Source organism: Falco punctatus (assembly GCF_963210335.1).
Source record: "Falco punctatus genome assembly, chromosome: 6".
Classification (NCBI taxonomy): Eukaryota; Metazoa; Chordata; class Aves; order Falconiformes; family Falconidae; genus Falco; species Falco punctatus.
This window is the reverse complement of record NC_137585.1, coordinates 68,744,478-68,757,470: the sequence shown is the minus strand read 5'-3', so window position 1 is coordinate 68,757,470 and position 12,993 is coordinate 68,744,478. Positions and strand designations below refer to the sequence as shown.

General features: G+C 42.8%; 1 protein-coding gene across 3 annotated transcripts in view; it reads right to left on the bottom strand.

The window, feature by feature from the left end:
* CAMK1D (calcium/calmodulin dependent protein kinase ID) overlaps positions 1–12,993 on the bottom strand; it is a 230,448-nt gene that overhangs the window by 48,904 nt on the left and 168,551 nt on the right. The window lies entirely within an intron of this gene.

The window sequence follows — 12,993 nt, the reverse complement described above, 5'->3', positions numbered from 1 at the left end:
AAATCTTGATATCCCACTATTTAATGTCTGTGATGTTGCACTTTCATCTGCCCTGCTAGAAATAACACGTTCTGAACCCTATCTTACATAAAGAATGGACACATTAAAACTCCCTGGAGGAGTATCTGAGGAAACAAAAGAGGAATGAAATATCTGAGTAATTGAAATAATAAAACTGTCAGCAAAAAACTGCTCTACTAGGGTAAATAAAAGATTTCCATTTTAACAAGGTAAACCTATTAAAAAACAAAATGTATGTGATATGTTTTTTCAGCAAGTTGCACCACTTAGCATATCATAAATAGCACAATAAACTTTCTTTAAAAACAAACCTAATAAAGGGAAAATAATAAATTATTACAGTCATTAACTACATATGGACTGGGAGCTTGCCATTATATGAACATTAGGTAATTCAGCCACTCCAAGCAATAATCAGCTTGAATAATGCCATGAAGTCACTTCCCAGGGAAGTTCGGAGCCTGAACGGGAGAGAAGGCTATTGCTGAAAATGAACGCATTCAACTTCAAAAATGAGAAGCAACCCTGGCAGAAAAAAGTACCAACCAGATAATACTCCTATCAAGTGCTAGGCAAACAAACCAAATCGCTTGCTAAAATACTGGCATTAAACTGAAACTCTGCAGTAAAGGTGAAGTTCACCCAGGGTCTGAGGTCCACCCAGGAGAGCCCTGGCCATACCAGCAGCTCTGAGGCTTGCTGCCGGCGGAGAGAGGCTGGAGCAGCAGTGTTGGGCTGACAGTGGGGCAAGGGAAAGCCCCTGGTACTGTACTGAACTGGAGAGCCTGTGACTCATGGCACAGCAGAGAAGGAGGCAAGGCAGGTAGCGGGTGCACCGGCAGAACTGCCATCACACAACAACCTGTGCCGAGGTGACACCCTGAACATTGCACAGAAAAACTTGAATTAAAACCCCCTTGCAATAGGAGTTGTATTTCTCATATACAGATATATATCTATGTATATAGACACATGTATATATACACAGGGTGTTGCTCCAAGCCCCTCTCGGCCCTAGACCTTGTGCCCGACCCACAGCATGCCTTGCCAAGGGACAACGGGCACATGTCTGCCTCACCATTCATTGAAGGCAGATACAGTTTTATTGAATCTGGCTCTATTAGCTGACTGTCTTTTTATATTTCCCCTGCAGGCTTTTTTTTTTTTTTTCCCCTGTGGATTGATTGCACTGAAAATTGAGCCCACGCACTAATTAATATGACTGAATACAGCACATTTCTCCATGAAAATGCAGTGTGTGCTGTTCTGCAGTTTCATACAGTTACTTTTGTTATATTCAAGAGATAGACTGCTTTAGTAGATACTGATTTACATCACGTGCTTTCCTGCACAAAGACTCTCTCCGATGTTTGCAGAGTATACTTCCACAAAAAAATTTCATTAAAATATCAAAATTTCTCTCCATGTCGGCTCACTCCCCATCCTCTTTAAGCCTCATTCTTTAATCGAAAGCTTTTCTTAGTAAAATTTAGTCCAGTGGATCTACTGTACCCAGGCTCAATCTGTTTATAATTTTATTTCAACACACGGAAAATATTTGCAACCTCTTAAACGATGCATTGCAAACCAGAGCTTAATCCAAGGACTCGGGAGGAACAGCCGGTAAGTTTGCAGCCACTTGCTTATTCAGTGTCAACAGGAACCCAGGTATGCGTAGAGAACTGAGGGACCCGTGCTCCTATTTATTTGTGTGGTGACTCTGTGTTACGGTACATGGGATTTGCATCACATGTTTGCACGCACCTATAGAGTCTCTCTGCTGTGGGCAAGAGACATGGCTGGGGTTAATCCCCCATGGATGCTCTGCAACTCAGCACCCAAGGCCATGGCTACTTTCCATATGGAGCTTATGTCCATATGGCTTTTATCCTCCAAAATAGGGTTAACTCAAGCGTAATGTCATTGGGAATGCTGCTCCCTGTATGGTGCCCAAGGACTGCATAAGTCAATGCTGTTCAGCAGCAAACCAGCAAGGGCAGCTGTGGGAGAACATTTGAGCTCAAAACCCATGGTGGAGATGTGGCCTGTTGTCTAAGGCCAGTCTGGACCCAACCCCCTCCACCCTGCTGAGACAGGGCTTGGCATCCTGCTTTGAACAGACCTGGGCACTCACACAGCACTACTGCAATTTGTTTGTTCCAGTCTTTATTATTCTGGGATTTATTTATTTATTTATTTTAATGGCAGCTTTGCACTCCCTATGGCAATTCTGAGCTGTGCACAGGAGGCAGGGTTGAAACTGCAGGCAGTAAGAACAGAATTACATCTTTGTCTTCAAGAAATTTAAGACAAAATTCTCTGAGCAGAAGGAGAGAGTAGGAGGGATTGAGGGATTTCTCATTAGTGGAAGAGGACTGCTCCTGTCTTGCAGCTGGCACTGGCTCATGGAGCTGGACACACTGTCCCAAACAACATCACAAGGAACCTTTTTTCCCCCTGCTGATTTCAATCTCAGTTCTCAGCAACAAAAAAGTCAAAAGGAGTAGCCAAGTGCAGTTACTTGGAAAGTGTTTAACCCTGGGAACAGCTCAAGTGTCATGCTGCGATCCAGAGTAGCATTAGCCCTTCCCTGGGGACTCAGAGCTGGGCAAAACCCAGCAAAACAGCTGCAGCTGCATCTTCTCCACGGATGCCTGCTGGGACCACCTGCAAGGCATGTGTGGCTCCATCCCTTGGTCCTTGCTTGGCCACTGAATAGCGGCTCTCCCCTCGTTCCCTGAGCAGCATGGGGAAAGCCCAGCACCTGGAGAAGGAGCTGAGCTGGGTGCCCACATCGCACACGGACACCCCAGCACATGCCTCACCTGGCTCCAGGAATACAGGAAACAATTTCAAAACAATGTCCAGAAGATTCATTTAGTTTAGAATGAAAAAAAAAACCAAATCAGTCATAAATACAAATACTTTTCTACTACATCTTTTATCTGAGGCTATGTGCCTTTAGTACATATCACTATCAACATAAGGAAGGCCAGAATAAACATTGTTTTCATTTTCTTATTGATGGAAACAGAGAAAGACAGAAACTCTGTCTTCACCAAATGAAACAGCCAGGATATGTAGCAATGTCCTCTTCCACAAGCCCTACCCTGCTAAGAATCACAGAAGCATTTAGGTTGGAAAACAACAAGACCAACCACTACCCCAGCACTAAACCATGTCCCCAAGTGCCACATCTACATGTTTTTTAAACACCCCCAGGGATGGTGAGGCCACCCCCTCCCCGGGCAGCCTGTGCCAGGGCTCGGCCACCCTTTCCATGAAGGAATTTCCCCTCACACCCACCTAAACCTCCCCCGGCACAACGTGAGGCCGGTTCCCCGTGTCCTGGCGCTTGTTCCCTGGGAGCAGAGACCGACCCCCCCTGCCTACAGCCCCTGCCAGGCAGCTGTAGGGAGCCACCAGGTGCCCCTGAGCCCCCCCTCTCCAGGCTGACCCCCCCAGCTCCCCCCGCCGCTCCCCCCAGCCCCTGCCCCAGCCCCTGCCCCAGCCCCTGCCCGGCTCTGGACACGCTCCAGCCCCTCTGCGTCCCCCCTGCCCTGAGGGGCCCGACCCTGAGCCCAGGCCCCGAGGGGCGGCCGCACCGGTGCCCAGCACAGGGGGACGGGCACTGCCCCGGCCCTGCCGGCCACACCATTGTTGATGCAAGAAAGACGCATTGGCATCAAACCCTGGTTTGAAGAGGGGCAGTAGGACACAACTTGACCACATCAAAAAAGAGACATCATCAGCAGTTCCGATGGGGAAACACAGACTGCATTCTGGTTCCAGGGTTTCTTGACAGAAAAGCTTCTGGATCTAGTGTTTCATGAAGGAGTCTTCAGATACTGATGCAAAACTTTCAGAGGATGTAGCCTGGTGCTGGAGTTTGCAACATACCTCTAGGGTTCTCTGGTCTGGGGTCAGCTATAGAAAGTTTTCCCAGCTCTACTGAAGATGAACAAGGAAACAGAGACAGATGTTAAAACTAGAACTGGTGTCCTTTGTTACATTGTTAATAATTTATTTTCCTGATGGATCTAGGGATTTTGCCTCTTGCTTTTTCCCAATTTGGTGTTTAAATGTAGAGCCAAACTTCCAGCACAGGCTGCCACGTGGAGTGTCTCAGTTTAGGACAGGTTTTGAAAAACTGTGAAAATGCCAGTGGTTTTGTGTACATGGATGAACCACCTTGTCATTTGGGCTCTGTGTGTGCACACTGTTGGCTGAACACCCTGCAGAGATGGTAAAAAAGGACCCTGAAAGGCCTCGCAACCCTCATTATAGACAAAGGAGAGGTCACACTAACTGTTCTAATAATTATGAAGGCTCTGTTCAAGGGTTGATGTCAGTCCTTGTCGCTACACAGTTTCTATATTTTTTTCAGCATCTAATACAGACGAAACTCGGGGAAAACATTTCAGTATTAGTATTACACCTTTACTTTATATTAACCCATTTCACCATCAAGTTCACCAGGCAAGAACCAAACTGACAGACAAAAAGAAAACAGCTCATGCTGCAGCTAAGGAGAAATGACATGATCAACCTTTTCCTGACCAATTCCTTTGCAGTGCCATCAGGAAAGGAGAATGCGCAAAGTTTCAAAGAAACACTTCAGTTAAAGATGAGTACCAAACAAAAACCCCCTCATAATTTAAGGCCCCTAAACTCATAAACAAAAACCAAGAGCCAAACTCTCTCTATTTCAGGTGTTTTTGCCAGCGGTGTGAAACCTACACCCACGTGTTGCAGGTCTGTCTACCAGGTACCTACCAGACCACCACTGCAGCGGGGCTGCATGGTGGGGGACATCCCTACATATGTCAGCCTTCAGGTAAATAAATACATGAATAAAATAATAAATAAATGGTGGAATTTAAAAAAATGGTAGTCATATATTGATATTAATGTGTTCATGTTACCCTTTCTTTCTCTTGCTGGTACCATCTGTGTGTACAGATACATCCTCTCATTTATTCACCCTGCATCCCCCACTATTATCAAGTGTAGGAACCTTTCTGTTTGTTTTAGGAGTTTGAAAAATAACACTTTGATTTTATGATCATAATTAAAAATAACATTGCTTTGACTTTTGCTATTTGGTACAACATTGATCTTTTCCTTTTCTGTCTCTTTTGGAATACAGGCTGGAATCGCTCTGGATTGTTTACTGTTTGACGGTTTAATTGCTTTTTATCAAAAGTCTTACGATAAACTCAGCAGTGGTAGAATTACACAAAGAATCTCATCAAAGCTGTTCAGAGTTTGTAGGCTTTTCCCTCCAGAAGCCTGTGAAGTTCACCTGATGCTTCACTTCAGTTCAAGTCATGAACTGACCTCCATCGGACAAGTCATCAAAGCACCACCATGTTGGGTTAGAAGAACCAGCATGGAAAGGCAGAGATGTCCCTAGGGACTCGCTAATACTGTTTAAACCTGCAGATTAGGGATGCCTGATGAAAACGTGGCTGATTTCAGAAATTTGGAGCAGGAGGCATCCCAGGACAGTATGAAAAATAAGTTAAATGTGCACATTACCCTACAGCTGTGAATGGCGTACTGATCAGAAGTTACACACTAGCGGTTTCCTACAATATAAATCAGAAAAAGCACATCACTCCGGGCTGGAGCATGAAGCTGGAAGTGTGAGGTGAGATAAGAAAGACTGAAGGGACCATGCCTGGGAAGTTCTGGCTTTGACTATTACTTTTCTCTAATGAAATAATTCTTATTAATACAAACATTTCCATTTTTTAAATTTATTTTGTTTTTAATGGAGGCCTTTTCTGTTTGGTTTAAAACTTCCTCTGCATTGTGAAAATGCATGAGAACCAGAAAGCAAACCTGGCCAGCCCACTGCTCAAAAGGAAAGAGAAACTGGCTGCCCTTGTCTCATTGTTCAAACAATGTAACACATAAAATAAAAAAGAACATACAGATTAACAGATTTTAGACCCAGAAAGGAACAGTATGATTATTCAGTCTAACTTATTGCAAATATAAATATGTGAATAAAATTCTCTTTGTGCTCATAACCTAAGGTGTTAATCAGACAGGGACAGATACTGCTATAGATATTCTGTATGTCCTACAGTGACTTGCCTTATTCAGTATACATCTCAGAAAACTGGACCTGCTTCTCATTTGCAGCATATCATAAAATATATATCCTGCACAGGGCAAGGACTTCTGTTGTTATTGTAGCTTTAAATCACCCAGCTTAAAATCTTATGGTAGCATAAACATATGCTCCAAGGTCACCAAAGAAAGGACGCAGGATTACTTTTGGCTTATTTTTCTAGAATACAGGTGTTGTGCACAGGGTAGAGAGGAAAGGCTGGGTGGTAGCACTCTCTCCTTTGATAGTGCTGTTCAATGCAACGTTGCTGTGGGATTTATTCTGGGGAGGTGTGATGGTTCCTCAGCCCTTCATCACCACCGCGATGGTTGTTGCACCAGAGGGCTGCCTCCCATCTTGAGGGGTTGTTTTCAAAAGGTTTGGGCAAAAATGATGTGGTCATCTCTCAGAACCAAAAGAGGCAAACTAAAACTGTTTTTCTCCCTGTAGTTAAGAGTTTCATATGACATTTGCTGAGCAGCTGTAGTGAGGTTGTGCTTTGGAGAACAGACTTCTGTTTCCATTGGGACAAGACTATTAAGTCTCTGGATAGCTCAGCTCAGGGATGTAATGTAGTTTGGCAGTTAAAATCTTTGGAGACAATACTTTTCCTTCACAGATTCCTTACCGCAGAGGTCTTTTGAGGTCCATGATTTTTTGAGGTTGTTGCTGTCTTGTTTTATTCAAAATTTTATTGCATATTCAAATATCCAACACTGTATTAAAAATTTCCCCTGGTTCCATCAGCTGTAAAAAGTGTGACAGCTCTAATAGCAACGAAATGACAAAGGACATCAGGTTTTTAAGTCTCTTGTAGCTAAACCTTAGTGACTGACAGTTTATGACAGCCCTTCAAATGCCAGCAGCCCACTTGCCTCCGTCTATGCTTGTCCCCCCAGGCAGTGGTGTGCAGAGTAGACCTAGGACCTGCCAGCTACAGCAACACTCCCCCAGTGCTGCCATCACATTTTATAAGGTGCATACCTGCAGTAAAGCAACCTGCACTAATAACCCCACCACATAAACAAATCCTAAGGAATTCTGTAGAAAAGTTTCACATCTCTAGTGCTCTGCTGAGGCCTAGAAACACCATGATGGGCAGAAGATGGGCACATCTTTTTTCTACTCGTCTGAGAATTTATAGTTTGATTGGCACCTCCACAGGAGCTAAGGAATCATCTAGTATTAGCAGCTTGATCACAGTCAAGTGTGCTCCTTGCCATTTAAAAAAGTCCTAAGGAGAGTGGTGAGGCACCGGCAGAGGTTGCCCAGAGAGGTGGTAGATGCCCCATCCCTGGAAACATTCAAGGCCAGGTTGCACGGGGCTCTGAGCAACCTGGTCTAGTTGATGTCCCTGCTTATTGCAGGGGGCTTGGGCTAGATGAGCTTTAAAGGTCCCTTCCAACCCTAAATATTCTATGGTTCTATGATTCTATGATATATATGTTGGCTATTCAGCTTGTTTTTCTTCACGGCTTTGCATTAAATGAAAAGGGAAAGCTGAAGCTCAGCAATGGTGACTTTCACCTGTGCCCGTGTCAGTCAATGGTTTGATGTCACCGTGTGTGAGTCCACAAATACAATGGATTCACCACATGTTTCACTCTGAAAAAACACCAGCATTCAAAAAAAGTCATTAAAATTAGGCACTAAATAACTTGAAAGTTTAATTCTAAAGAAGCAATTACTCCCTGATTTATTCATTTCCTCACGTGAGATGTCCGTAAAACAGCCCAATCACTCTTGCTTATTGTGTATGTGTGTGTATATTTATATATGTGATTTTGTTGCCTCAACCTTTCTCACTTTGCTTCTAGAAAACAGAAGAGTAGAGCTCTGTAGGAAAACCAACACACAAAACACGTTTTCCAGTATCTGAGGGCTGGAACAATGTATTTCCTAACTGCTGTCTTACTCCTCCAGCTCTCCATAAAATGAGTGGATGGTTAAAATCTGGAGGAGATTCCTCACCTGACAGCAATTTAAAAGCAGATCATGTTTCAGCACTAACAGGTTGGGTTTGTTTTCCTTTTGACTTGTTTTCCAATGGAAACCAACCTCTATGTTCTGCCAGCATTAACTAGGAAGAACAGACCTAAAAATAATGAGAACCAAGGTAACTGAAAACAGATACAATAAATTACGCAATGTATAGTAAACAATTATGAAATATAGGATTAATTCAGCACTAAGAATTGTCCTAAATATCAAAAAGGACCACAGAAAAATAAAGTTATTCTCAGCTACAGCTTAAACAGCTCAGCTTTTCTGTGAGTAACACTTAATAGAAATATGCTTTTGTGTGTATATTTCTTTTCTGAGCCTGATTTCCATATGCTTTCTCACAAGTAAGTTTGAAGGCAGATGTCATCATGGAAATAGCCAATATTAAGATAATACTGAGTAATACTCACCCCAGTGAAAAAAGAGCTCTGAAGCTCCTTGTATCACCTGTATCTCACATAAATTATACATATTTTTTTTAAAGCTTTTCTACAGAATGCACAGCTTTGAGTTATCCCTCTGCCCTGGACAAACAGAACCAAGGAAAATTTATTGTGAACCAAAAAAGAGAAATGCAGTCCACTGGTGAAGATACGCTGTTGCAAAAATCAACCTGACAAGCACTTGGTAGGAGCAACACATGGGGAACTAAATAGTGAAACGAAACAGACCAACTCAACTCTAAATTATATAGGTATCTTCTTCTATCAAACTGTTACAACAACTATATATACATTTAAGAAGATATTAATGTGCTCTTCAACTTTATAGAAAGGGAAAAAACTTGCAGAGAATTGATAAAGAAAACCACAAAATTCTTATGGCTTATAATGAAGTATTCCTTAAGAGATCTGCAAGAAACTAAAATACACACAAGTAAAGCCCCATTTTATGTGGCATGCAGAATTTTAGGTTATACAATATCTATAAAAATCAGGAAATAAATGTTGGAGTTATCAAGGACAGTTCCCTGACATGCTCTGTGGCATAAAAAAAAACCAAGCAGAAGGTTTAGGAGAAAACTGAGTGCAAAGGAGAAAATAATTTATCCCCCTAAACACCCATGGTACACACGCACCTTTTTGGCAAAGTTCATCTCACCCAGTCTTGCAAGTCTATAGAATAAGCACCCATATGAGAGCTGCCACCCTCACCTCCTTCAGCCAATGCAAGGAAGGAAGCAATTCTAGGGTGTGATGCTGCTAAGGGCACACTTCAGGGTGTGAGGAACAGAAATGTCCATTCCTGTGTTCTTACGGACAAACCCCACCTTGACGACCTTTACAGAAAGGAGTCCTGAAGAAAGTCCTTTGGCCAAAAGTATAACCAAACTTGGGAAAGTGGAGAGAAGAAAAGCAAGCAGGACCAGAGAGCTTCTCCATGAAAAGAGAGATCACATTTACGAAGAAAAGAGATGACAGAGGAGATATGGTAGCGCTCTACAAAATCATGAGAAGGATGGAGTATGGGAATAGGAAATATAAAGAATTATTTCACAGCGCAGATGAGAAATGGGGCTCCTAATGGAATTAGCAGGTGCTGGATGTAAGACAAAAGCCTTTGTCATCGGAGGAGCAATCCTGGAACAGATGAATCTTTGGTATGTCCCAATAAAACAGTGCTCATGTTCTTATGTTTGTGCTCATCAAATAAATTATTGAATTATTCACTCAACTCTGGTCTGAATGTGCATACCTACATTAAGGGAGTCTTTTGATTCCTTCACTTAAAATCAAATATGACAGATTCATAGATTTTAAAGCCATTATGATAATCCAATCTGACTCCAGACAAAACAAAGACTGTACAATTTTTGCCTCAGATCCATAGCTCCTGGCTGGACAAAAGACTATCATTTAGCAGCGTAGCCAGACTTGACTTAGAAGATACCACTAATCCCTTGTCTGCTTTGTCCGGTGGTTAATTACACACACATTACTAATTACGTTGAGTTTTTTTCCAATGATAATTTCTCATGTCCTGTCATTGGATCCCTTTCACACTGACTGCAGACTCTTCAGCTATATTTAAGCAACCTTACTATTTTTAGGTTTCAGTAACTTCATTTTTCCTGCTTCTATCTGATGTTTCTCCCCAAAACAAAAGCAACATTCAACAGCTACTTTCACAACCTCTGTGAAGAGCTAGCTAGAAGCTGAATGCATATACAGCGATGCTCATTTCCAGTTCTCCATTTCGAAACTTAAATTTGATGTTAAGCATATTCACTTATATCTGCATCCATAATGATCTGGCCATTCCTGTACAGGATATGGTCCAGTACTAAGTATCTGTATTTCAATATCAAATCAAATATAGTCTAAAGAAAATGTAGAGTCTCCAATTACTAGTCTCTTCTGAACATCATTCATTCACCCTACTACACCTCATGATGTTCTATCTCACTGCTGTTCAATCAAGATATCCCCATTTTCCACAGCAGAGAGTGAATTTCTCCAATTCTGAGTGGTGTAGAGAGACATCAAATGGAATTCTTACAGCTCAGGTGCAGTCTCAGCTAAATAACAGTTATGTGACTGTTTGGAGCAATATTATATCTTTAGCCAGTAAATTCAGTTTCAACTGGGGCTGCAAGGGCACTTAGAATGTCATCACAAGAACCAGGAGGAACAGATATCGAATCTGGAAACCTCAGGATTGCATGCAAGTTGATTAATCTCTTGCCCAGTCACCTCTAAAGAGGGACAGGGGACACAGGCCATGGTGAGTGAGGATGAGCAGCATGCGCAACCACATCAAAGCTGTTAAAAGTAGTTTATGGCAAACACACTGGTCTAAATCCTGCTGCTCCAGTCCCACTGCAGTCCATGATACTGAGCACACCCTGAGATTTTCCTCTTGCCTACCCTATTAATTGCAATTTTTCACATTACCCATTCTTTTCCAGCTCTGTGCATAAAGCCTGTGAGTGGACGTGATTCGTGATACTGCTTGAACATCACTGACAGGCCAGGAACAGCACTTGCGACTACAGCTTTGTGTTTATTTGCAGATCGTCAGCTGCCTTCTCCCATTAGCAACAGCTAATTTCCAAGCTGGCCCTTTGCACAGATAAGGCACAGCAGGGACCAGGAGGACCGGCTGATTTATTGTGGCTTGGCTGGAGGATGGGTGCACAGATATTCTCTCACGGCCTCAAGGGAAGATTTATGATGTACAAAAGAGGCAGTTTCTGGAGGGAAAAAAAAAAGAAAAGAAAGAAAGAAAAAAAAAAAGAAAAAAAGCATCTGGTCCTAATTCTTGATATTCTCCAAAAACCCCAGAAGCTAGGCATGTGAAGCACCAAGGCTCACGTGATTTCTGCTCTTCAGCTACTGTGAGATGAGCTCCTCAAGGAGATGCTGTCCACAGCATCCCCATGAGAGACAGGAGGAATGAGGTGCCACCAGCAGCCAATGAAGCAACCAGGCAAAACTGGCCAGCTGAAACGACAGACTCCAAAAATGTTGGGAAACCATGAGTGAGTTGGAACTCAAGTGAGTCTCGAGCTGGGAATTGAGGGGGCAGAAAGGACGATCCTGCCAGATCCTAGGCTTGCTCAGTCCATATTGGCTGCCTGGCACTAAACCCAGGTACCACAGCCACAGGTTTGTTGCTTTTATTCTGTGCATTAGCTGAATTTAATGTCTTTTGAAAGAAAAAAACACCCTTCCTGGAGGGAAAGTACTTGTTAAAAGATATAGTAGGAACACAGTACACAAAAGAGAAAGTTTCCAGAATGTCTTACATAAAACAAATGTGGCCTAGAGCATATTTTAATAATTCTTCAATTATTGCCTTACTGGTGGATGATTTAGTCCAGCCATTGAGATGTTTCTAATGGAAATCATCAATTCATCACAGAGACAACTTCCAAGAATCTAATCATGCAGATGAAAACAGACACGTGTTCATGCTAATAATGAGGACTCCAGCAAAAGAGGGAAGATTTTATGTATCTGTTATTTTTAAAGGCAGCCATTTGCTCCTGTGTCTTAACAAACCAGGCTGGCTGACTGCCAGGCATCCTGGTTTTTATGGGACCGTCCCATGGCCTTGGGAAAGATTTTAAATATCCACTTATACAGTATTGCTCCAAGGCTGCCATCTATTCTAACACTTTACACAGTTGCCTTGACACAGAAAATGAAAGTCTCCAGCTAATTCTTCATTAATCAACACAAGTAGCTCCACAGTAATTTTATTTTCGAGACAGAGGAACAAATCAATGCCAACAAGCAAGCCCTTATAGTTCATGCTCAGTATATCAGGAGTTTATATTACCATCGCTGTGTCTATTTCCATAGTGTCTTTTAATAGGTAAATTAGCGACCAAGTGTAAAAGCTGATGTTTGAAAAAAGCAGAACCATGATTCATACAACAAATAATCAAAGTTAGCTGGAAAAAAGAAGGAAATCTGAACCAGATTGCCTCAGATACAGCAATCTGTGGGAGCTATATCCAGCGCCAAAAGCCCAACACAGCATAGTTCAAAGGGTCTATCTCACAACAGACACCTGGATCATCTTCAGCTGAAAGGACAGATTTAGATTAGATTAGACATTAGGAAGAAATTCTTCCCTGTGAGGGTGGTGAGGTGCTGGCAGAGGCTGCCCAGATCAGCTGTGGGTGCCCCATCCCTGGGGGTGCTCAAGGCCAGGCTGGACGGGGCTGGGAGCAGCCTGGGCTGGTGGAAGGTGTCCCTGCCTGTGGCAGGGGGATAGAACTAGGTGATCTTTAAGGTCCTTTCCAACCCAACCCATCCTATGATCCTGTGATTCTATGATCTTCTCAAAGTGAGACCATCAGTGGTGGGGGTGGCAGTGATGTTGGCACAGGGCACAAT